Source organism: Microtus oregoni, unplaced genomic scaffold, assembly GCF_018167655.1.
Source record: "Microtus oregoni isolate MIOR12 unplaced genomic scaffold, Mior012 000011F_ref0000422, whole genome shotgun sequence".
Lineage (NCBI taxonomy): Eukaryota > Metazoa > Chordata > Mammalia > Rodentia > Cricetidae > Microtus > Microtus oregoni.
In genome coordinates, this window is record NW_024543070.1 from 10,367,109 (window position 1) to 10,392,994 (window position 25,886).

General features: G+C 40.2%; 1 protein-coding gene across 2 annotated transcripts in view; it reads right to left on the minus strand.

The window, feature by feature from the left end:
- The window catches only part of LOC121453509 (myotilin), a 45,139-nt gene extending 23,317 nt beyond the window's left edge, over nt 1–21,822 (minus strand). For both annotated transcript variants that reach the window (XM_041660352.1, XM_041660351.1), the window contains exon 1: nt 21,594–21,822. The gene's annotated coding sequence lies outside the window, so the exon portion shown is untranslated. The remainder of the gene's footprint in view (nt 1–21,593) is intronic.
- Between the last annotated feature and the right edge of the window lie 4,064 nt (nt 21,823–25,886).

Genomic DNA, 25,886 nt, shown 5'->3' on the forward strand with positions numbered 1-25,886 from the left:
GAACTCACAGAGATCTGTTAGTCTCTGCCTTCTAGGCACTGGGATTAAAGGCGTGTGCTACCACACACAACAACTCTCTTCCTTTTTTTTTGTTTTTTACTTTAAGAACTTCAACTTTTAGTCTGCATATATTTTTAACGCACTGTAAACCATTTAAAAATTTTCTTTGTCTTTGAATCTCTTTACTGTATATCTCTCTTTTTCTGACCACATGAGTCTTTAATTTACCAAGCAATATCAGTAGGATTAAAGGCGTGGCTTTGCCAGCCAGATCCAGTCCATTCCTTAGCTTTCTAGCCTCATGGCGGATATACAGGCTGTAGCCATGTTTACTGCAACAACTGTATGGCATTTCAAGGTCCCTGCCAGCAAGTGAGCTACAACAGACAACACTCAAGTCCTCTCTCTCGGTAGCCGGCCCTCCTGCCTCAAACAGTCAGAGTTTGCCCTGGCAGGATGGCCCAGAAAGCCGGCATTTTTAAATGGCGCAGCTTTTTTCCTGCTACGGCTGAAAACCGAAAAGCATGTGTTCAGCTTTTCGTCAACACCGTTTAAGTGTTTCGTGGCAGGACCTCTTAATGAGCTGCAGGCTTTGCAGCTAAAGCTGAGTCAGGAAGCCTCTCTTAGATGAGGTGCTTGCTTGCCTCTAGCAAGCAGAGTAGAACCGAGAAATTGCTGCTACCAAGAAACCAGGCACAATGCTTTCATTTTGTTCTAGAATTACTTCCCAAGCTGTCTCAGGCTTTATGTGGAAGCAGTTGTCCACGTGGGTGCCATATGAAGTAATAAGAGTGGCGGGGCTGCGTTCCCAGCACCCCGGCCGCCTGCTCGGCTAGCTTATGCCCAAAATAATTACACAGACACTGTATTCTTTTAATCACTGCTTGGCCCTTTAGCCCTAGCCCTTACTGGCTAATTCTCACATCCCGATCAACCCATCTCTAATAATCTGTGAGAACCGGTCTTACCGGGAAGATTCTAGCCTAGTCCATCCTGGGTCTTCATGCCGGGAGCGGGGCATGGCGTCTCTCTCAGGCGTCGGCTCCAGGGAGGAGAGCTGTCAAGACTCTGAGCTCACTTCCTCTTCCTCCCAGCATTTTGTTCTGTTTACTCCTCCCACCTATCCTCTAACCAATAAAATGGGCCAGGGCAGTTCCTTTATTAGCCAATGACCTTCCTCCATCACATCTCTTCAGTGATTCCCCCCAGAACCTTAGGTATAGGAGTTATGCTATACATGTGTATGTATGTAAGTCTCCATGTAAGTATGTACATGTAAGTTCAGGTGCTTGCAGAGGTCAGAGTCACCAGATTCCCCTGGAGCTGGAGTTACAGGTGGTTGTAAGCTGTCTATCATAAATGCCTGGAACCAAACTTGGTTCTTCTACAAGATTGCATGTTCTCTTAACCACTGGCCAATTTCTCAAGATTCTCAAACACATTTTTAAAAATAAATAGCATATCCTTTGTGTAAGAGACATTACTGCCTAAATGTGGTGTGGATATATTCTACTAACTCTGTTACCTTGAACAAGGCTTTTGCATTTTTGAGTTAGAAAATAAGAATAGTAGGGCCTAGGGCTCAGCAGACTATAGTAAAGTGTTTTAGCAATATGTGGAAGCCCTGGGTTAAATTCTGTAAATTGAGTGTGGTGTTACACGTCTGTAATCATAGCTCTTGGGAAGTGGGCAGTAGGATCACCAGTTCAACTGTGTATGAATTGGAGGCCATCCTTGGCTTTATGAGATTTTGTCTCAAAGTAGAATAGAGTGAGACAATAGACTCGAACAGAATAGAAGAGAGATTATAGCACCATCAGAAAAATCAAGATTAAATGAAGAACTGTTTAAAAAGTGTAAAGTTTCACATAAGGTAGATCTTAGATCATATGTGTTACCCTCTCACAGTTATTATCTTACAGGAAAATTATTTAAGAAAATATTTAAAAAGTTATGCTTCCAATTTATTTTTTATTTACTCCTAAGAAGTAAGTTTATTTCATATTTCTTTTTGTTGATATGTGAAACACCCATTAAAAGTAATTTGGATAATTAAATTAATAAAAATAAACTTTTCTTTTCAGAGTTACTAAATTTCCACTTAGCTCAGTGCCATGGAATGTTCCTGCAATTTAAGTCACTTGAGTGATTGAGGCATGAAGATTATTTGAGTGAGGCAATAAGCAAGACCTGTTAAAACACACACACACACACACACACACACACACACACGAGAGTCACATGTTTGTTCCTGGCTGCTCAGGCCCGAAATAACTACACAGAAACTCTATTAATTAAATCACTGCTTGGCCTATTAACTGTAGCGTCTTATGGGCTAGCACTCATATCTTTATTTAACCCATTTCCATTATTTTATATTTTACTATGAGGCTTGTGGCCTAATGGCAAGGTTACAGCTGACAGCTTGTGTCTTTCTCCTCTGGCAGATCCATGGTGTCTTGCTAACTCTCTCTTCTTTCTCCCAGTTTTCAGTTTAGTTTTCCCTGCCTAGCTCTATTTTATCCTATCACAGGCCAAGGCAGATTCTTTATTCATTAACCAATCATATTCACAGCATACAGAGGGAATCCCACATTACCTCCTCTTTTTTGTTTAAATAAAAAGGAAGGTTTCAACTTTAACATAGTAAAATTACATATAACAAGACAAGTATCAAGCAAGAATTACAGTTACAATATTTATTTCTATGTTATCTTTTATCATAGCTAACGAAAACGATAATTATAACTATCTATTCTTAACTCCATCAAAGACTCCAGAAAGATATAATATTACCTAAGTAAGCAGGAAGTGCATTGTAAGCAACTTCCAAAACTCTAGAATTGACAGAGATATCTTACTGCCTGGACAGTCACTCAAAGTTCTTTTGTATCATTGAAGCATCCATCTTCAGCTTACAGGGCCATAGTATCCAGCAGATTTTCCACGAAGCAGGAATTTCAAAGACGGCTTCACCTATATTGGCAGTTTGTCAGTCACATTTTTCCATGTCTTGCAGAATATCTAGCAGAGCCTTTCATGAAGCAGGAACCCCAAAGGATTGTCTCACCTTTAGGCAAGTTCAGCAGTCATTTCTCTGTGGGTTCTGCATGTCCAGTTCATCACGCAGTCCAGGCAAGAGCAGTTTCTTGACCAAATGGCTAACCAACACTATAAGGAGCTTCTTTGGTGCCCATCATCCTCTTGAAACAGATTGGTGCTGCCAGGAGCAGATATGTCTCATTGTCATGAAAAGTCCCAAGTTCTTAAAATAATTTAAGTGCCATATTCTGTAGTCTTTGAAAGGTTTGAAGAATAACTATTCATCTGAAATATATCTCTGTACATCTAGAAAACCTGTCTAACATGACTACAAGTTTGACTATTATAGATAATTATTAATCTATATTTTTAATTATGCATTACATTTTAAAATAAGCTGTGTAAACATCAATCAAGAGCAGATATATATATATATATATGTATGTCTCACAAAATTGATCTTAAATTTGTATCAATAAACCAAGATCCATGCCAATGCAAATCTCTATAGCATATTCCCCTTTAAATGTAAACAAATATTTATAAAAAAAATCATTTAGGGAACTTGGCTATAGTTCTCTCCAAACTTCTTCCTGCTTTTTTTTGGGCAAAGTAATTTTTTGGGGGGTGTTCATGGTGACTTTTCAGGGGTTCTTGGTTCATCAAACCACATTAGTCTGGAAGCAATCCACAGGCTCTCATCCTCATACTCCAACAGATGGTCCTATCTCCATATCCATACAGGCAGTACTGAGTGGATGCAGTGGGCTTTTAAAAAAGGATAGTATATGAATTTGGGAAGGGAGTAGGATAGGAATTGAGAGAGAAGGAGTAGTGGATCTGATAAAGCAACCATAGGACCCTGTGACTGCCTGAGATGTGCTGCTCATATGTACATTTTACAGGAATGAAATGCAGTAGAAGGAACTTGTGGGAGACTAGACAAGCGTGCCAGATAGCATCTGCTGAAATCAAGCTTCCAGAAGCAGTAGCAATGTCCCTTATGCTAATGACATGGCTTCTTTTGGCTGTGGTTCTACTTCCAGTGAGTCTGACAACCAGGAGGTAAAATCCAGAGAAGGTTCAGCTCAAGCGGTGTGTGACCAAAATGATTGTATCCAACTCTTTTCAGTAAGTTGCTAGGGAGGCGTCCATCTCTGGTTGTTACGTAAGCCTATACATACACAATCGCCTATAGACAGAAGAAGCTGATGGAATTTTGAGTGCAAGTTAAATACTGTTTCCCAGAGGTGGAGGATGGCCACAGAAATTCATGTGAAGAAAATAATAACCAAGAGTTGCTTGGCAACACTGAGCAAACCCTTCACCTTTTCTTAGCTTGGTTTTCACATGGATCAATTGGTAGCACTCTTCGGAGGACTTTCTTTCTTCCCAGTTCCTTCTACACACTCTTTTATAAAGTCTATGTTTCAATCTATAAAACCCAACCTCTATGGTGCAGTGTGAATAGGCTACCTTGGTGAATCAGGGGCTGCTATGCATGTGCATCGCAGCAAGCTACAGCAGGGATTCTGCATTTGATTAAAGAATAAAAGAGTATGAGGTACTACTATCTATGTTATTAATACCCACACTCAGGTACTGGTAAGTATTTAAAGACTACGTAGTTCGCCAGACAGTCTTTAATTAGTTAGTATAGGCCTTTAATCCCAGAACTCAGGAGGCGGAGGCAGAGTCAGGCAGATCTATGTGAGCGCAAGACCAGCCTGGTCTACAGAGCAAGTTCCAGGACAGGCTCCAAAGATACACAGAGAAACCCTGTCTTCAAAAATCAAAAACCAAAAAAAAAAAAAAAGACTACATAGTCAAAGTTTAAAAAGCTTCTTAATTTTCCTGAGTAAAACATTGTCTTTCCCTATACAGTTGTTCTCGTTGGATTATTAAGTTTCCAAAAATAGAAGACTTCCTGCCTTTTGGAATTAAAAGTGAGTTCATTCTTTGGATAGTTGGAATATTCTGTCTGTCCTGGTATGGCACACATTCTAGCCACAGAGCTACCATGCAGTTATTTATTTCAGAGACCAATGGAATTTCTTTCCAATGTTATGCAGTGGGAGGCTTGTCTCATGCACATTTTCCAGTGATATTTATTTTTTCTTATTGGGGCCTAAGTCTCCATTACTGTGACCCTCCCAGAGGACTTAACAATGAAACCTTTCCATTGGAGTCAATGCTCAGTGGTTGAACAAATGTAGATCAACTTGGTCAGCTGATGACGGTCTTTTCACTAGCTGGGGAGTTGACAGAAAGAGAGACTTTAGTAATTTTCTTCTTTATCTTGTGCAGGAAACAGAATCAAACTGTGCTTGGTTTTATTTGGAGGCAGGTTGAAGGTGGCTTGAAAAACCCTCGCTGTGTCCATCTGAATGCAGAATGCTTTCTCATCTTTAAACTTTTACTCTAGATTTGGGCAGCAATTCTTTTGCCGTCCTCTTCCTTTTAAAACAATTATTGATATATTGTGTCTTCTAGTGGCTTCACTTAAATTTCCCTTTTTCTCTAGTTGCTTAAATTGTCCAGAGGAAATAATTTACAAGCTAAACAATTGCTTCAAAAGTTCCTCTAAGAACTCTTGGGATTTTTTTCCTCTGTTAGTTTGTTTCTTAGGTGGAGTTTCTCCTGTATCTTGTTGTGATAAATAGACACCCACATGTGATCCTGTGTATACCGTGACATTACTGGAGCACATCCCAAGTCTAAAACTTGCTCTACTTACCTTCCCTGGGAACCCACGAGAAAGAAAACCAAAATATTTTTGTGTCAGTATGATGGAGATTTAATGAAATTTAATTCAAGTGTATTTATTGTGCGACCAACCAGTTAGTTACATACAGCTTGTTAGTCTAGAACAGCTGGTTTCTTCACTTAGAGTGAAACACTTTCAGTATTTAAAATCCAGATGCTTGCATTTACACAGTCATAGCACTCGTACCTAGAAGATGTTGAGATTCATTTCTCCAAAACAACGCTTTAGAAAAATTTGAATAGAACACAAAGCCCAAGTTGGAATTTGTTCACTAGTGTGGTGGGGATAAAAGGTGGGTCTCTAAGAGGGATGAATGCCTTTCTCACAGGGCTCGATCAATTTCTACAGGATTAGATTAATTACTGCAAACTTCCCCAAAGGAAGACTGCCTTTGGATTTTTGTCTCTCTTGCACATCCTTAATTTCCCTTCTAACATATTCCAAGCTGTGTAGCAGCATGAGGTCTTTGCCATAAGTAGCCACTCCAGTCTTGAACTTCTCGCTTCCCAAACTCTGGGCCTAAATAAACCTCCTTTCTTTATAAATTTCCCATGCTCGTGTATTATTTCATAGCAACAGATTTAGACAGATGGCATAGATTAGTGTCTGTGAATGTATGTTTTGGTCTCCAGCCTTTATTATAATTATAATAGGAAACTTACTGAAGCGCGTTGCTCTGCCTGCTTTGAGGAAGGGTGCTGTTTTAACCAGTTGGGCTTACTATGATAACGTACTGTAGGCTTTGTACTTCATAAATGATAGGATTTAATTGCTCACAATTCTGGCAGCTGAGAGGTTAAAGATCAAGATATCATGAGCTTGGAGCATGGTAAACATTCCTGGGTAGATAAATGATGCCTTTTGGATGCTGTGTCTTCACTTGGCAGATGGCTGAGGACCCTCTCTTGAGTCTCTTCTATAAGGACACCATCTTAGTGATGCTGTTGGCAGATGGATGAGGACACTCTCTTGAGTCTCTTCTATAAGGACACCATTTTAGTGATGCTGTTGGCAGATGGATGAGGACCCTCTCTTGAGTCTCTTCTATAAGGACACCATCTTAGTGATGCTGTTGGCAGATGGATGAGGACCCTCTCTTGAGTCTCTTCTGTAAGGACACTGTCTCAGACAGTGATGCTCTGATGAAACACCATGACCAAAGCAACTCAGGGAGGGAAGGGTTTATTTGGCTTACACCTCCACATCACTGTTCATCACTGAAGGAAGTCAGGACAGGAAGTAAAACAGGGCAGGAACCCAGAGGCAGGAGCTGATGCAGAGGCCGTGGATGGATACTGCTTACTGGCTTGCTGCTCATGGCTTCCTCAGCCTGCTTTCTTATAGAGCCCAGGACCACCATCCCATAGATGACTTCACCCACAATGGGTTGGGTCCTTCCCTATCAATCACTAATTAAGAAAATGTCCTCCAGGCTTACCTACAGCCTGATCTCATGGAGGGACTTTTTCAGTTGACCTCCTCCACCCCCACCCCTGCCCCACCGATAATTCTATCTTGTGTCAGGTTGACGCAAGACTAGCCAGTACTGCCAGTAATCCCATTCATGAGGAAGTCTCATGACTTAATCACTCCTCAAAGGCCATACCTCTTTATATCATTATGCTGAGTATGAGGTTCCAACATATAAATTTTAGGGAGATCACGACCTTTAGAGCATAGATGACAACAGTGTTCATATTATCTCAATGATGATTCCAGAGAAATGTATCTCAGTCATCAAGGCAAGGAATCATTGGGCTTCTATGATCAAAGATCAAACGTTTGCACAGACACTGGGGATTTTAACAGTGGCCACATTTCCCTCTGTGTTGGATGCTTGATAGTTTAGAACTCATTTTAAAGCCATCAGTTTCACAGAGATGAGAGTTAGGCTCTCCCCAAACTGGAACCTGATCCTTAAAAATAACTAAACCAAAACAACTACAATAAAACCACAATTGTATCTGTGGTGATTTATGTCCCCAAAGCAACACTTGGGTCCCATGGTCTCATGCAGATCTTATGTTATTCAGGTAGAATAGTTACACAGAAAGATGTAAATTAGCCCGAATAATAATAAATTGTCATTTCTAAGAAGCCATTGGTTTATAAAACAGAGATTTTGAAAATTTAACTATTCTAGAAAAATCTAAGCCTGAAAAATTACTTAATACTACAATGCCTGAATGAAAAAAATTAGTTCCCACTCGAAAACCTTTTATGTTAGTGTTTCATCATTAGTACTAAATGTATGTAAGAGTCTCCCAATCTCACCATCCAATGCCTTTATGTAATTTGTGGATTTTTTTTGTTTTGTTTTGTTTTGTTTGTTTGTTTTTCTTTAAAAGCCTTTAAGGTGCACATTGGAAGAGTTGAGGTTAGAATTCAGATCTGTCTTTAAGTGCCATTCCTGCAGGTCTGCATCAAATGGTATGCATAAACCATTCAAATTTGATATGCGGGTACCTTCCCTCTTTCACCAGGATAAAGACTATTGGTGTTTCTGAATTCACTGGCTCATAGAATGACCCGTTTATGGTGTCGTAAGGAGCAGGAGATCAGAGTGCTCTGTAGTAATAGGGGTGGCGGGGCTGCGTCCCTGGCACCCCAGCTGCCTGGCCGGCTAGCTTATGCCCCGAAATAATTACACAGACACTGTATTCTTTTAAACACTGCTTGGCCCATTCTCTTCTAGGCTAATTCTCACATATTAATTTAGCCCATTTCTAATCATCTGTATGTAGCACCCCAAGGTGCGCTTACCGGGGAGATTCTAGCCTATGTCCATCCTGGGTCGGAGCTTCATCCTGGGAGCAGGGCATGGCGTCTCTCTCAGGCGTCTGCTCCAAAGAGGAGAGCGGTCAAGACTGACTTCACTTCCTCTTCCTCCCAGCGTTCTGTTCTGTTTACTCCTCCCACCTATCCTCTAACCAATAAAATGGGCCAAGGCAGTTCCTTTATTAGCCAATGACCTTCCTCCATCAGTGCTCGTTTGCATTATTCTGTGCTGTACCCCTTGTTCCTAGGGTTGTGGCAGGCACACGGGGACTAATAATAAATACCACCGAGGACACGACTTTGCCTGGTTAATTAATCAGCTGAGAACCTTTGGAGCTGCCAGAGTCTCGTCTCTAAGGGGTGAACTCTGGAGAGAAACCCTGTAAACATTAGAGAAACTGGTGATGGCAGGAAGATAGAAAAGCTGTGCTTCCCCTCGTGGGAAGAGGAGGATTAAGGGGAAGGGTGTGTAGGAAAATTCTGGAACTTCTTGGAAGAAACACACCTTCTAAATAAATAGAAGGTCAGCTAGTGTAAGAGGCTAAAATTTCCTCCACGCTCCCTGGTGTACCTCAAAGCAGAAGTTGGAAAATTCCAGCAAAACAAGTGTTAGTGCTGAGTGGGATTCAGGTTTTGTCTGTGATCATTTTCCATGAGAAAAAGGAAAAGAATAGAAAACAAATATAATCTTCATAAAGGGTGGTCAAACTGGGGTTCCCTAACATTCCGGATGCTAACTGTTCTGAGAAAGAACAATCAGAATTAAATCACAAGGCACCAAGTGGCAGATGCGATCATCTAATCCATGGTGTGAAGACCAGACAGTACTTCCTGTACTGTGCCCAGTCACCAAATCATTGACAAGAGATGGTGATAGCTGATACCATCAATATCTGAGACTTACTTATGTCTGCTGCTCAGTTAAACTGTATCTGAAGAGCATGTGGAAATGGATAAGATACTGTCCAAGTTAGGGTTTCTATTGCTGTGATAAAACACCATGACCAAAAGCAACTTTATATTAGCTTAAAACTGAGGGTAGTTATGGAAAGAACTTAAGGCAGAAACTTGGAAGCAGGAACTGAAGCAGAGGCCACAGAGGAATGCTGCTTACTGGCTTGGTCCTCATGGATGGCTCAGCCTGTTTTTTCTTTTGTTTGTTTGTTTATAGCACTCAGGACCACAAGTTGAGGGGCAGCTCACCCACGGTGAGCTTGTCCCACATCAACCATCAATCAGGGAAGTGCACAACAGGCTTGCCGGCAGACCAAGCAGGTGAAGGCATTTCTCAGTTGAGGTTCCATCTTTCCAAAGGAGCTTGGATTGTGTTGATGTACACAAAGTCACCCAGCACAGGTAGGGGGAGACAAGTAGTATAGGAAGTATATCATTTATTTTTCTATTGCTATGGTAAAGCACCTTGACCATGACAGCTTATAGAAGAATGAGTGTATTTCAGTTTACCATTCTGCAGGGGCAAGAGTCCGTAATGGCAGGAAATTGTAGCAACCAAGTCATGGTACCAGGAGTAGCTAAGGTCTCACATCTTGAACCACAAGGAGAATGCAAAGAAAGCAAATTCAGAATGGCGCCTCCCTTTAAAATATCAAAGTCCACTTCTAGTGACATACTTCATTCTAACATGACTACTCTTCCTAAACCTCCAAAAGTGGTGCCACCAACTGGGGACCAAGAATTTGTCTGGGACTACTGGGGACATCTTATTCAGGCCACCACAGGTAGAGACCACTCACTCAACTCAAAGGCTATCTAAACTATTGTATTAGGTCTGCCATGTAGTAGGACTTTGGGGGCTCAATTTCCTCATGTCCCATAACAAGTAGGAATGAAATTCTTCCTAAGGTTTCTTCTAGGCCCCACATTTTTTCTTTTAAAACATTTTATTTTCTTTATAGAGTCAGGTCTGGTGGTGCAAATCTGTAATACCAATTTCTTGGAAGGCTGAGGACCACAAGTTCAAGACCAGCCTGGGCTAAACAGTGATTTCGAGGTCATCCGTGTAGCTTAGAGAGACCCTGGGTGAAAACAAAGAGCAGTGGAAGGTGGTCTGAAGCCAAATTTCAGCAGTAAAATATTTATCCAGTATGACGGAGGCTCTGAGTTCAATTCTCAGGGCTGCCAATACCAAACAAGATCAATAAATAACATAACGTTTTTAGGGTCTGGGGATATTTTCTCTCATCCTTAGAATTATTACATCTGTTGAAACTTGACAGAGAATTAAGAAAAAAAGATGTTTGGTGGCCAAAGCAGAAAGAATCAGCCTTGAGTACCACCCATAATGCAGAAGTCTGGAAGATAAGGAGCTTACGTAAGCATTTAAAATGTTACTTGTTTACAGTAATGGCTCTTTCAGTGCTCACTTGAGTGAGTGACAGAACAAAATTGAGCATGCAAATGAGTCATTTCTAAAGGAATGCTCCCCTTATTAGAGCATTAGTCTCTCTCTGTTGGCTATTTTATTGGATTCCCATGGATTTTCCTTTGGGAATAGAAAAGGAGGGTTTTGAAAGGAAAGAAAAGAATTCTCTACAATATCAAAACAAAAATGTGGATTGAGAGGTTAAGTGGGCAATACATGTAACCAGCCTTGAAATGTGGCTCTGATTCTAGATAGCACTAGGGATGTCCTTGAGAGAATAAATAGCCAGGAATTTTACCTCAGCGATGAGTTATGACAGCAGGCTTCATGTCTCACGTAAATGGTAACCTTTGCTTAGTGTAATCCTAGCTCTTTATAAAGAGAACAAAATTAGACTCCACCAAATGAAGAGCCAACATCTTGGCAGTCTTACCCTGGAACGATGAAAAGATACATGGACATAATACAAATGAACAATGCTGATGCCCTTACGTATTGTCTGAGTGGCTAGGATGCCTGCTGACACTAGCTTCATAGATAATGTACAGGTGCAGGGTTTTGAAAAAATACAACATGATATCTACTTGGAAGTAAGTAGTGGAAGAAGCTGATAAAAGCTCCACCAGGGAAAAATAAGAGAAAGAGAAGTAGAGTTAGTAAGGTATAATATTTTATGTTTTAAAATGTCAGATGACTAGGAACACTTTGAATTTATACAATAAACTAAGGTTTGTATATTATTTTTAAGTCTTGTTCATTTAATTTGATGGAGAAATTTAGCATGCTATTCTAATTTGTTCTCTATGACTTTTTCAGATAATTAATTTGAAGTGTCCATAAAGAAATAATACTTTGATAAATATGTTTTGAAAAATGATGTCATATATGCTTTTGTTTTTTAATTTATTTATGTGCTTATTTTCTTTTTTCTCTTTTTTCTTTTCTCTCTTCCCCCACCTGTGTGTGTGTGCATGTGTATGTGCATGTGTGTGTGCATGTGTGTGCGTGTGTGTGCATGTGTATGTGTTACTTTGGGTTGAATCCAGTACTTTAAGGATGAAGTGCTCTACCATTGAACCACACTCTTAGCTCAAGCTGAATATTTTAATGACAATGCTTAAAAAAAAAGACTGATATTTTGATACACAAGAATCCTCAAGGTACATCCTTCTCTTTTTCCTGGTTAGTAAGATGATTTTCTAGGAACAATAGATTTAATTTTTATTCTTCAGATCTCTTGCTTCTTTACCTCGTGGCCTTTATGTCCACCTCTGCCTCTTTCCTCCATCATTCTCTTTTCAGAAAGAGAAATAATTTAGAACAATTTAACATAGCAAATCTACATTCAAGACTGAAACACTGTTTGGTAGATTATTCAAAAGTTTATTTCCACCGGTACAGTGGATTTTGAATTCAATTCAAAGACAACTTTTTTGGAATAGAATGGTAAACAGTTTCTCACTTTGTTTTGCTAGGGAACTTTCAAATACAGCTAAGACTAGGACTGAAGATGTACATCATCGCTGCTGCTGCCCTTCTCTGTTTTGACTATCTTTCTATGTTGCTGTGATCAAACAAGATCCAAAGAAACTTATGGAAGGAAGTATTTATGTTTGTTTATGGTTCCAGAGGGAGACTCCCTCACAGTGGGGGACGCCTGGCTGCAGGTGGCTATAGTTGAAAGTTGAATGATCACAGTATCAACTGCAAAGATAAAGCAGAGACAGCAAACTGGAAGTAGGGCAAGGGTATGAACTCTCAAAACCCACTTCCAGACATGTACTTCCTTCAAGAAGGTTGCAACATTTTTGTGAACAATCCCTCCACCTGGGAACCAGATGTTCAAAGACCGGAGACAGTTTTCATTCAAACCACCTCATCCTCTCACCTCCTCCTTTTGCTTCAAAGTTTTATTGTATAGGTCAAGTTGGCTTCAAACTTGTAGCTACCCTCTTCTCTCAGCTTCCTCAAAGATCAGATCATGGACATGAGCCACTTCACCTAATGGAATACTGTTTTTGAGAATAAAGGGGGTGTGGCTGTGGTGGTGGTGATGGCAGAGGCCCAGGCTTCAGGAAAGCATTGAGCAGTACTTTCAGAGTTTCAGTGTCCAGTGCCTGAAATGACCGAGCCCCTGAGAAGTGTCAGGAGCAAGGCTGCTGAGAGGCAAAAGCATACTGTCCTTGAAATAATAAAGACATTATTTTTGTAAAAATTAAATATTTTTTTATTACTTTCATTTATTTATTTTACTCCCCCCCACTCTGTGTGTATTGATACAGATATGTAGGGATGTGAGCACTTGTACCTGTGGGTACCTGTTTATGTTGTACCTGGGCAGGATATTGCCTGTCTCCTTCTATCTCTATCCCTTTATGTTTTTTGAGTCATGCTTTCTCACTGAACCCAGAGATTATGTTTTTGGCTAGATTGGATGGCTAGCAAGCATCTCAGATTCATCTGTCACTGTCTCCTGATACTGGGGTTATGGATATCTGCTCTCTTGTTCATCTTTTAAGTGGGTATGCACAGTTTGAAATCAGGCTCATTGAGCCATTCTCTTAGCCTCCAAAACCATCTAACTTTGTGTCTTGTATGCTTACCTGTACCTTGGTCTGCTTTCTTCATGGAATTCCCTACTCCCCACAGGATTCTAATTCTTTAAATATATGACTCTAAACCAACACTTGCTCATGATCACCTTAAAACTTATTTGCTTGTTCTAATATGCTGATTGAATTTTATCTTCAAATAAAAATGTGAGTTCCTTCATGATTGTGGCTTGTCTCTCCACTTCTGTTTAAAGGGGAATGGCTATATAACTCAGATGACATCACTCTGTGGTAGTATCCAGAAGTGGAAAAGCTGCCTCTAACTATGGGGAGGGGTAAATAATACTAGACCCTCTAGAAAATCATATGGAACTTACTAACTATAGAAGCTTCCAAAAAATATACATATATGAAAAGAAATTAAATGAGTAACTATATAATGAGAGAGAAAACCCCAACCACACATCTTACGCTCACAACTACAACCTCATACTTAGCTCCAGTACTCATGATGGTAACATGATACCCTAATAAGACTTGTGTAGTCTTAGCTGTCCCTGAGGACACAGTATTCATCTTGACAATACCTGCAAACACTGGTATGTGAGTGTCAGTGTCCAGGACTAGGTAATGGGAATGGGCCACATTTTGTTGAGTTGTTAGCCAAAGAGGTCCCCTAGATAACCTCCTTGCAAACATCACAGGAAATTAATTTCTCTCTACAACCAACCTGAGGGTAAAGGCATATTGCTGAAGTCCCCACTTATTTATGCCACCAAGCATGGAAACACCAAGTTCATGATCAGCTAGGAGCTTTATCCTTACTAGCTAGCATTCACTGTTCTAGAATGTACTTCATATGCTATACTGTAGCAATGAGGAGTGAGGGTCTCTTGTTCCAACCCATCCGGCTAGTTTACACCCGAAATAATTACACAGAAACTGTATTCATTTAAACACTGCCTGGCCCATTATTGGCTAACTCTCACATATTAGTTTAACCCATTTCTAATAATCTGTATCGCCACTTGACTGTGGCTTACCAGCATGAGTGTAACCAGTGTCTGTCTTAGAGAGGAGAGCCATGGCATCTGCCACACTGCCTCTTCCTCCCGAAATCCTGTTCTGTCTAGTCCACCCACCTAATTTTCTACCCGATCAAAAGTCCAAGGCAGTCTCTTTATTTAACCAACGATAGCAACACATAGAAAGAAGACCTGCCTACACCACTATGTAGAAGAAGATTCATCATCATTCAAATGAGCTACAAACTCTGCTACCTACAAGACATACAAGAGCAATAGTGGCACAATTATTATGGGGATAACAACCATTTTTTTCTTTAAAAATTGGTTTTTGGTGGTGGCGCACGCCTTTAATCCCAGCACTTGGGAGGCAGAGGCAGGCGGATCTCTGTGAGTTCGAGACCAGCCTGGTCTACAGAGCTAGTTCCAGGACAGGCTCCAAAGCCACAGAGAAACCCTGTCTCGAAAAACCAAAAAAAAAAATTGGTTTTTGGCCAGCTCATGAGATGGAACCTACACCTGACACCACTAAAGTGGCCAAGAACCTGTGATGGGATAGGTCATGGGCACTCACTATTATTATTCTACTAAAGAACATAGCAATGAAATGACCATCACTCAGCTCTCAGCAGAGACGCTTCCTCCTGCAGTAGATGGTGATTAGCACAGAGAACCACATCTGGACAATGTGCAGAGAGCAAGAAATTTTGGAGCACTCAGTCTTAAATGATGTCTTCATCAAACCCCTCCCATCAAAGCTTATAGATCTATGCAGAAGAGGAGGCAGAGAGCTTCTAAGAGCGAGAGATGGTGGGTGAACCTAAAAAAAAAAGCCTCTTTCAGATACAACAGGACAGATGTACATATGAACTCTCAGAAACCATTATAGTACACAAGACCTGCATAAGTTCAAGCCAGGAAAGATGCCCATGTGGAGAAGCGAAAATAGACACAAAGTCCCACACCTAACCAAAAAGCTATTCATGAGTGATACCTGCTAGGAAAGGGAAGATCAGTTTTCTTCAGTGTAGTAACATTGGGTATACCAATGACATTTCAGGACAAAGTGCATGTCTAAGAGCAATGGGCCAACACAAAAGGAATTTTGTGTTACTTAGTGTGCTTTTTAAAAATACCTGTTTTAGTATTTTTTTTGTCTTTTGCTGTTTTTTCTTTTTTCTGCACTGAGGGAGGAAGGGAAAGAGAAAGAGCATGAACTTGGTGGGGTAGAGAGGTGAGGAAGAGCTAGGAGTACCTGGGGAGGAGTGATATGGGCTTCCCCTCTGTATGCTGTGAATATGTTTTATTGCCGTTAGTTAATACAGAAGCTGCTTTCGGCTAATGGCTTAACAGAGTAAAGCCAGTCAAGATATCTGAACAGAGATGTAGAAAGAGAGTAGGTAGAGTCAGGGAGACGCCATGTAGCTACCAAGGAGACAGACACACCCTGAAACTTTACTGGTAAAATAGAAAATAATAAGAATGGTTTAATTCAAGATGTAAGAGTTAGTTAATAAGAAGCCTGAGCTAAGAGGACAAGCAGTGTTGTAATTAATACAGTTTCTGTGTGATTATTTTGGTTCTGGCAGCTGGGAACGAGCAAGCAACCGTCATCTACAGAGGGGAAAGATTATACTCAAAACATAACATATGAAAAAATTAAATCATAGCAAAAGGATTTTAAAAAAATCTCTCTCTAAAATGGGGAAGTAAGATCCCTTTTAATGTCTTTACATCTTATAGAAGACACTTTGATATTTAAAATTTCTATGTCCTTTGATTTTATCTATAACTAAAAGAGAATGACGTTTTGTAACTCAGAAAATAATATTTTTAGTTTCTCAATCTTTGTAAAAAGTCTATATCAGTAATAAAGTATTATTATCAGTTTCATTCTATGGACTAGAATTCTGAAGACAAGAGATGTTGGAAAACTCACCTATGCTCACATGTCCTTCTACAGAGAATGACTTTCTAAAAGAAATGCTATTGATTTCAGTATGTAAGTTTTCATATTATAAAGTCATGTTCAGTTTTTAACAGGCTGTTCCATTTCTGTTTGCCCTAGGGATAGACAGGTAGACAGACAGACAGACAGGACACACACACATACAACATACCCATTCATACACTACACACACACACACACACACACACACACACCACATACACACACCACATACGCACACCACACACACCTCACACACACACACACACACACACGATGAATACATACACCACACACACACACACACACACACACACACGATGAATACTCTGTGCACAGGGACAGCTAAGACCATGTAGTCTCGTTAAGGTGTCACGTTACTGTCGTGAGTGCCAGAGCGGTGTAAATGCAGATTACTAAAGAGGTGAAGCCATGGCATTAAACAGGCTTTGCAAATTAAAGAAAAGGACCATGCCCAATGCTCCTTTTCAAGTTTGATGTTGAATAGCTGTAGAAGGATGTGAATCATCAAGACATTGCTCTAATTACCTTGTATACACAATGTCCTTCACCACAGAGGTATAACTATTATTCTTATTTAACAAATAAGCAAACAAGCTTAGAGAGGTTAAAATAATTTCCTAAAGCCACACTGTGTATGGCAAAGACATCAATAAAGTCATCATCATCTACTTTTAGAGCAGCGAGCTCTTACCATTTGCTCCCTGGGACACCCTCTTTGTCCCTGTAGCAAATCTTAGTTTTGGGGAAGATCTTCTTAGCAGGTGGGAAAATAGGCCTACGCATTGAAAGAAGCCCAAAGTTTTTAATTACCTTTGAATGTAGAAGCTAGCTCATAGGGTTCCACATGGATATGCCTACCAATAGCCTTTACATATATAAGGGAAGATGAGAAACTTTCCTCTGACTGGGTTATCTGATTATTGCATAGATATGGAACTGATGTGGTGTTGAGATGAACTGAAGCGGCAGTGTGTAAAAAGCTCTTTGTCAAATATGGTGGAGACACATGAGGAGATTTTTGACTCTAGGTTTTGGATATGAAATAGCTGTGGGTCAGAGTCTCGAAGAACCACAGACAAGGCCTGGAGAGGCAGCACTGAGAGTGTATAAGGAAATCAAGAGGTTTATGCAAGCCAGAGAATCAATTATACCTGGATCCAGCCGTCATGCTACAGAATGTGAGGATAGCTGACCATGCTCTCAGGAAAGCCCTGAGGCCTAGTGTGGAGAGAGGAGGAACTGGCTGAGAGGATACGAGGCATTGTAGCCTTCCCTAACTCTCTCCTGTTAGCACAGTCCAGTTTAGCTCAGTACCACCTCGGCAGTGCTGAACGACTGAAAGGCTGAGGGACCGAGGTACAGGGTAGGGTAGTGAAATAGGACAATGACATGCTTGTAGGTCACTTGTGGGTTCAAGAGCATCTCAGAATGCCAGGAAATTAGGGCAGAAGACTTACGCAAAGACCTATGTGGAACAGGAGTGTCTGGGAAGGCACCCGCAAATTTGATGGGGAAGTAAATAGTAAAGTCAAAATCACTGCTTTATACTGTTACACTAAGCCTCAAAATTGAACATCTATGTGAGCATGAACGTCTTGTTAAAATGCAGACTCAAAATACATCTGGGGTGGGTACTGAGGTCTTCACCATTTCTCAAAACTGGAGTAGAAGCTGTTCTGCTGGTCTATAGACCACACTTTGAAAAATAGCATGAACAAAGTCTTAAATTTGGAAAAAACTGTGAGGTAGGAAGCTAGGTGTGGTGTGGTTTATTAACCCAGTTTTATTAATCCAGACCTTGTAAGCTCAGGGACAGCTTGAGCCACAAGTTTGAGATACTGGTGTGTGTGTGTGTGTGTGTGTGTGTGTGTGTGTGTGTGTGTGTCTGTATGTGTATCTGACAATATGTATTGAATCTCCAGAGCTCAAGAAACCACATGGTGGTAAATGGTTTAACAGGAAGGGTTGGCTAGGATAACTCTCAAAGAGTCTTGAATGCCAAGGTAAGGATTTAAATGGCATCACTAGTTAAAGAATCATTGCAGCTTTCTGTATGGGGTAGAGTGTATGAAAGCACCTGTACTTAGGTGATATTTATCTCATCATGCATAGGGCAGATGGATTAAAAGTTTCAGATTAGGTACCAAGTAAGTGTCTGCCTAGGCTACAGAGTGAGTTCAATGCTAGCCCAAGAAAGTGAGTGGGTAGTAAGATTGCTCAGTGAGTGAGGACCCTTGCTGCCAAGTCTGACACCTGAGCTGAATCCATAGAGACCACAAGTTGTCCTCTGAACTCTCCATGCACACACACACACACACACACACACACAATCAGTAAATAAGTGTGAAAATTGAATATATTTAAATAGTGACTTATATTACATTGCTAATTATTAATATAGTGTATAAAGATACTGTATTATTAATTAGTATACACATTACATACTGTATTAGTAACTACTGCATCATGACTATGCCATGTTGAAGAAGGAGTCTGACTCGTGGAGTCATCTAAACCATCAGCAAACTGATCTGATCTGCCCACTTCTCGCTTGTTTATGTGGACAGAAAGCCACCCTCATGATCGAACAGGATTAGAAGCTGTTTAGACAAGGAATGCAGAAGTTCTTGTCTTCAAGAATCTTTGACCGGGGGCTTAAGAGATGACTGTCGGTTAAGAGCACTGACTGCTCTTCCAGGGGACCCAGGTGAAATTCCGAGCACCTGCATGACAGCTAACAACTGTCTGTAACTTTAAGATCTGACACCCTGACACGGACATATGTACAAGCAAAACACCAGTGTACGCAAAATAAAAAAATAAATCATCATTATAAAAACTTTTATCAGAGTTTTACAAGGGAGGCAGTTACTTTTTTGACTCTATACTGACCCAGAATAGCACTTAAAGCAATAAACAGATGTTAGCAACCTTTATCCACGTGTTGCTTCTACCATTTATTATGGGTATTTCTTCGTTCCAAGGCTGTTTTCAACCTGCTGCTTTCAAAGAATAATATTAGACCTTCCCTCCTTCTTCCTCTCCCTCCCTCTGTCCTCTCTGGCTCAGGGCATAAAAGGATCATGAGAGAAAAAGGGGTCATAGTTTAAGATTAAAGCTTTAAATTCAATCCAACTTCTAAAAGCTGATTACATGGGAAGTCCATAGCATAGTAAGGTTGGCCACATGACTTTCTTAAAGGCATGATAAATTTAAACAAGCGGGTACACAGCAGAAAAAAAGATTGAGTACATAGTTGCAAATCGTCTCAAAGCATATTATTCACTTAGTTGCAAAGATGAACAAACCTTTAGCATCTGAAGGCAATTTTGCAAGAGACAGAAAAGTCATCCCCACACTGTATTCTATCTGTATCATAACCTTGAAAATAAATTACTGGAGACATTTCAGAAAATTGAACTCTAACAAAATTCAATCAATGCTAAAAGCACTTTGAAATGAATAAAGACGTTTTTATGGACTTGGGTATTACACATACAATGACAAATTTTCCAGAGAACTGGAATCAATTTATTAGTGTTGAAACAACCTTTAAAAAATAAGAGTTGTCAGAACCTTAGTGCAAAACCTCTAGAAATTCAGAATCTAAAGGTATAAAAAGAAAGGAAATTTGATTCATTCTAACCCCCAAGTTCCTGCATATATTTCTAGAAAATATATCTGCACAAGTAGTTGTGTATATAAAATTAATTTTTCTATAAGTGGGATATATGTATATATCTCTACATATCTATACTTTGGATTTTTCAATTTACATGACAGTTCATATGCAATCATTTGAAAACAGTACATGAAGGTCTCAGCAAATCTCAACTGCATAGAATGTTCACATGACTTATAATAGTTGACTTAGTCTGTTACCCATTGAAACATTGGTGGGATTTTAGAAACAAACCTAAGCAGGAAAGCTTTGATACACCTTTGTATGATTTATTATTAAGTGTTATCTATAATAATGGATATAACAGGAAAATAAACACATTTTCCATTTCAATAGTTACGGCCAACTGCCCTTTCCTCAATTGCTACATTCTCAGCATCTACGTGACTATACGTTTTCTTACTTTTGGTTAGGGTGCATGCTTTTTCCTCGTGGAGGAGGCTGCTCATCTCTGCTGTATTTACTGTCACTTATGCTTCCCTGTCTTGGACCATCGCCAACATAGAACATTAACAATGCATCTCCACAGCTATGATTTTATAGAGTACATTGAACTAGGTACTTAAATCAAAATTTGAGATTAAATTCCCTTTTTTTTCTTCCTTTCAATGGGCAATAAACTGTCACACCTTCTAAAAAACAGCAAGATGATGACATTTGATCTTTACTGTCTGAAACTAATAAACAGTTGCATTTTATCCATACCCAATCTATTTTGCTTTCAGGAAATTTGAGAAAATTCCTGAAGTGGAAAACACCTTCCCAAAGTGGTAGCATTTATTGTATAGTTGACTTTACTCTCTCCCAATTCTGTTAAAACCTTACTCTTCCCCCTACCTTGATGAGAATAACTTTGGAAATAAGTTTATATTCATAGCTTTAAATCTGTGTGTATGTGCCGAAGGCCCATGCATCTTTTGGTGATATGATCAGTTTCTAAACTATATGTATTTAGGAAGTCCTAGAAAAAAACAACAATAATGCTGGTATTTGGTTTGACAGTTGTGGCTCAGGGCAGCAGCGGGACATAGAGCAGAATTCTTGCTGAGGAATATGATCCTCTCTTGATTCTAATTTTATCTGTGTGCTACAGCCTTTAAATGTGCGGACAGTTGGTGTGGGATAAATCTGTCCTTGCAAGCTGGATGCAGTTGACATAAAATTAAATATCTGACGTTAAATCCAAATGCGAAGATATGAAAATGGTTGATTCCTCTTTTGTTATTTCACCTTCTATCCACCATGAACTTCTAACAAACAACAACAGGAGGCTTACCATTAGCAGGATGTGGGCCTGATCTTGTTAAAGCCCAATACTTCAGAAAAAGCAGAATAAGTTCTGGCTTTTTACCCGTCCTCCACCCTGATGGTAAAATGATAAATTGTACATACCTGACTTGATCGCACCCTTTTCTTTATCTGTCTCCCTTGACTATAAGATTGCTACCAACAGTGAAGCCCATGCTTTCACCTTGGCTGGCATAACAAGCCCCTGTGACCTCTGAGAGTTTGAAAATGGGGGAACCCTAGCCCCCTTCTAGATTCTTCCCAGGTGACTAAATAACTTGCTAGTTGTTAAGGAATAAATCTGAGGAGTGAGGTCACAGCACAGTCGGGCTGTTGGCTCTTCTTCAGATGACTGGATTAACAAAGTAGAAAAGCACTAAAAATACATCAGAGCACAGGTTCTCCTGCCAGGGGTAGAGTGCTGAGATAACCAGTCTGCTGGGAAGTCTGTTGACATCATCTGGCCCCCTGATGCACTATTCAAATGGGAGCCTAGATGAGAGACAGATTTGGTTATCATCTAATTGCCAGTAAAACCCTCAGTTCTTGTCCTGGTGACCTATTGTTACTCCTTGCCTGATTTGCTTAATTAGCTTTCTCTTTTTTTTATAGTTTCCTTCACCCAGTGGATCTTCATAGAAGAGGTGTTTTTTAATGTTTGATTTGTGTATGTGTGTGTGTGAAAGTTTGTGGATTTGTGTGGTGGCCAGAAATTAGTCCTCAATGTTCTTCCTCAGGATCCATCCGCTCTGTCTTTGGAGACAGGACTTTTCATCACTAGGATCTAGGACTTGATGGTTATGCTAGACTGAGCCAGTAATCCCAGAAATCCACCTGAATCTGCCTCCCCAACTCTGGAATTACAAGTACATGGCTTTTGACGTGGGTCTGGGCTTGAACTCATGTCATCACGCTAATGTGGCAATCACTGTGCCAATTTAACTATTCCCCAGCATCAGATTAGCAACTCTCAGCTGCTAATAAGGGATAAGGTCTTCTACACATGAGCTTTTGGGGAGGCAACCCGCTGCTCAATGTGCATTTGAAATAAAAAAGATGCAGGTTTAATACATTCACAAAGTTCCTATTATCCTATTATCATCTTATTTTAATTTTGAAATAGGGTCATATTCTGAAGCCATGTCTGTCCTGGAACTCACTAGTAGACCAGGCTGGCCACACACTTCCAGAAATTGTCATGTTTCTGCTTCATGAGCTTGCTCAGCATGCCTGCTGTGGCGGATTTTATTTTTAGTTGATGAATACTTGCATATGACAGCAGGACTGGTGGTACATTCTTATACTCTTAGTGCTTAGGAAATGGAGGCACGGTCATTGTGGATTCAAGGCCAGACTCAACTATGCAGGTGAAAGAAAACATAGAGCCTCGCTTTATGAATAAATAAGAACATTGGAGACTCAGTGTAGTGAACACGAGGTAGTTTATTTGACAACCTTGCAAAACTGGATGTCAGCCTAGAATGGCAGGCACACTGACTGAGCACAGAGAACAGTTTTCAGAGACCTAATACAAGCCTCTTCCTTTCTCTTTCTCTGAGTAATCAGGAGAGTGCCATATTTCCGGGCATCGAGGTCTTCTTTTCCTCTCTGCCGCTTAGGTTGCATGTTGCATGTGTTCATCTCTGTTTTACATCCTGCTTCTTTTAAAGCTTCCCAGGTCCATGGCCTTGCCACATCTGCAGGTTGTCAGGCAAGTTCAGCTGTTAGTAATTTTCTACTCGAAGTTCTATTTGGATGGGTGGAGGGTAGTTAAATGAACAGAGACAGTGTGGTCTCCTCATCTTTAGCTGAACGTAAGATGACTCAAAAGACTTTGAATTTGAACATAAACCATCAGATTATATTTGATACAGTTGTCAGCTTAGGCCAGCCTGGGCTACATGAGCTGCTATCTTGATCGTGGGGTTGGCTAGATGGCTCAGCAGGTGAAGGTGCTTGATGCCAAGGTGATCTCTAGAACTCACACGGCAGAAAGAGAGAAGCCACACCCACAAGTTAACCTTTGGTCATCTCGTGCACTCTGTGGCACATGTGTGTGTTCCCCAACCAATGACTAAATAAAAGCAAAATTTAAAACAAATAAAATCAATGAATAAGTTAACAAGGCACAGTGTGTGATGTTTTAATATACTATACATTGTAGAAGAGCCTCGTTGAAACATTTAGCATATCTAGCGTAGGAAATATTTATAGTTTCTTTGTGTTAAGAATAGGTAAGAACCTCCCTCTTAGCCATTTTTGTTTTTTTTTTTATTTTGTTTCTGGTTTTGTTATTTTGTTGTTGTTGTTTTTAGACAGGGTCCCTCTACATAGTCCTGGTTGTCCTGAAATTCACTATGGAGACCAGGCTCAATTTGAACTCACAGCCAATCACATGTTTTTGCTTCCCAAGTGCTGTGATGGAAGGGATTTGCCACCATGCCTGGCTGGTTTGTTTTCCTTCAGACAGGGTCTTGTGAAGTCCAGGCTGGCTATGAACTCACTATGTATCTGAGGACGATTTTGAACTCCTGGTCCTTCTACCTCCTTCCAAGTGCTGGGATTTTGGGCATAAACTACTATACCTGGCTTTTTTGAAATATACAGTACATCATTATTATCTATAGTCACTTCCTTGTTTATTAGAACAGGAGATTTTAAATCCTTTGTATCTATTATGGAATAATCTTTTTGTACACTTTGAAGATGTATCTTTGCCAAGGTGCCTTCTGATTGGTTTAATAAAGAGCTAAATGGCCAATAGTTAGGCAGGAAGAGGTTAGGTGGGACTTCTGGGAAGAGAGAGAGAAGAAGAGATGAATCTAGGCTTGGGAGAGTTGCCAGAGGAAACAAGAGGTGTAAGATGAAAGAGAGGTAAAATCCATGAGACAATAGATTAATATAAACGGATTAATTTAAGTTACAATAGCTGGTGGGACAAACCAAAGCTATAGGCTGAGCTTTCACAATTAATAATAAATCTCTGTGTCATTTTTTTTGTGAGCTGATGGCCCAAAGAAAAATCCATCTACATAAAGCCATCTACAGATCAATGTTTTGACTTTCCCTGTGCACTCTCTTCTTCCAGCTCAGCCTGAGATGAAAAGACACATTTTGACACCCAGTTCACAATCCTCTGTCTTTATTGCTCTGGACCCAAGATGTTGAGGTGGAATACCATGACAGGAGGGCATGATGGAGAAGAGCTGCTTACCATGAAGGGGTTGGCAATAAGGCACACCCTTCAGAAACACTGCTTCAAATAGGCTCTACTTCCCCCTAGTCCATTCAGCTAAATATTGATCAGTAGATTTGTCCATCGTGAAGTTAGCATCATCAAGACCCATCATCACCACTCAGTTGCTACCAAAGGGATCAGGTCTTCAACACAGATGAGCTTTTGGGGACACAACTCATTGGTAGATGTGCATTTGAAATAAGAAGAATGCCAGGTTTAATATATTCACAAAGTTCCTAATAGCCCACACAAGCTGGATTTTTCTGTGAAAATTGAAGCTTCTACTCCCTGGAGTTTACAGGATTAAATGCAAGCTCTGGAGAAGGACGCACCATATAGCCAGCATTCAGCAGATGGAGAGTGTGATGACAGATCAGATCAAAGGAAAAATTCTAACTCCTCTTTCTGTAAACTCAGTAGAGTAGAACATGGTGGAAATATTTCAACAGCCATCTATCTCTGCTGGTGGTTTTGGACATCTCATTTAGAGCACTTTTGCTTCATAACTTCAAATTATACTTCTTTCTAGTTTTGAAGTCAATTGTTTATGCCCCTTTCCTCTTTAACAAGTGCTGGTAAGGATACAGAGAAAAAAGAACCCAAGTTTGTATCCTATTGGTGGGAAGGAAGAACGGATGGAGATCTCCAAACACGAACACTAGAACTACCATATAGTCTGTCCTACTTCTAGGAATATATCTGGAGGAAGCAAATTCATCAAATAGAATGGATATTTATATGCCCATATTTGCTTCACCTCTATTCACATTAGCTAAGGTATGAAATCAGCCCGGGTATATGTGGAAATATGAATGAATAACACACATATACACACGCACATTTTATTTAGCTACAAAGAACAATGAAATAATACCATTTGTGTTGGCTATTCCTGGTTGTCAACTTGACTCTATCTGGAATGAACTACAAGCTGGAAATGGAGGGTACACTTGTGATCTTGATCTTGAATCAGTGACCAGGATTTTGATTTGGATCTTGAGGTGGAGTGACACACCTTTACTCTGGGCCATACCTTCTGTTGGAACCCTATATGAGGACAATGGAAGATGGGAGGGCTAGTTCTTTGCCTGCTTTTCCTTGCTTTGTGAGCACATCCATTTCTTCACTGGCATTGGAGCCTACTTCAGGACTCCAGCATA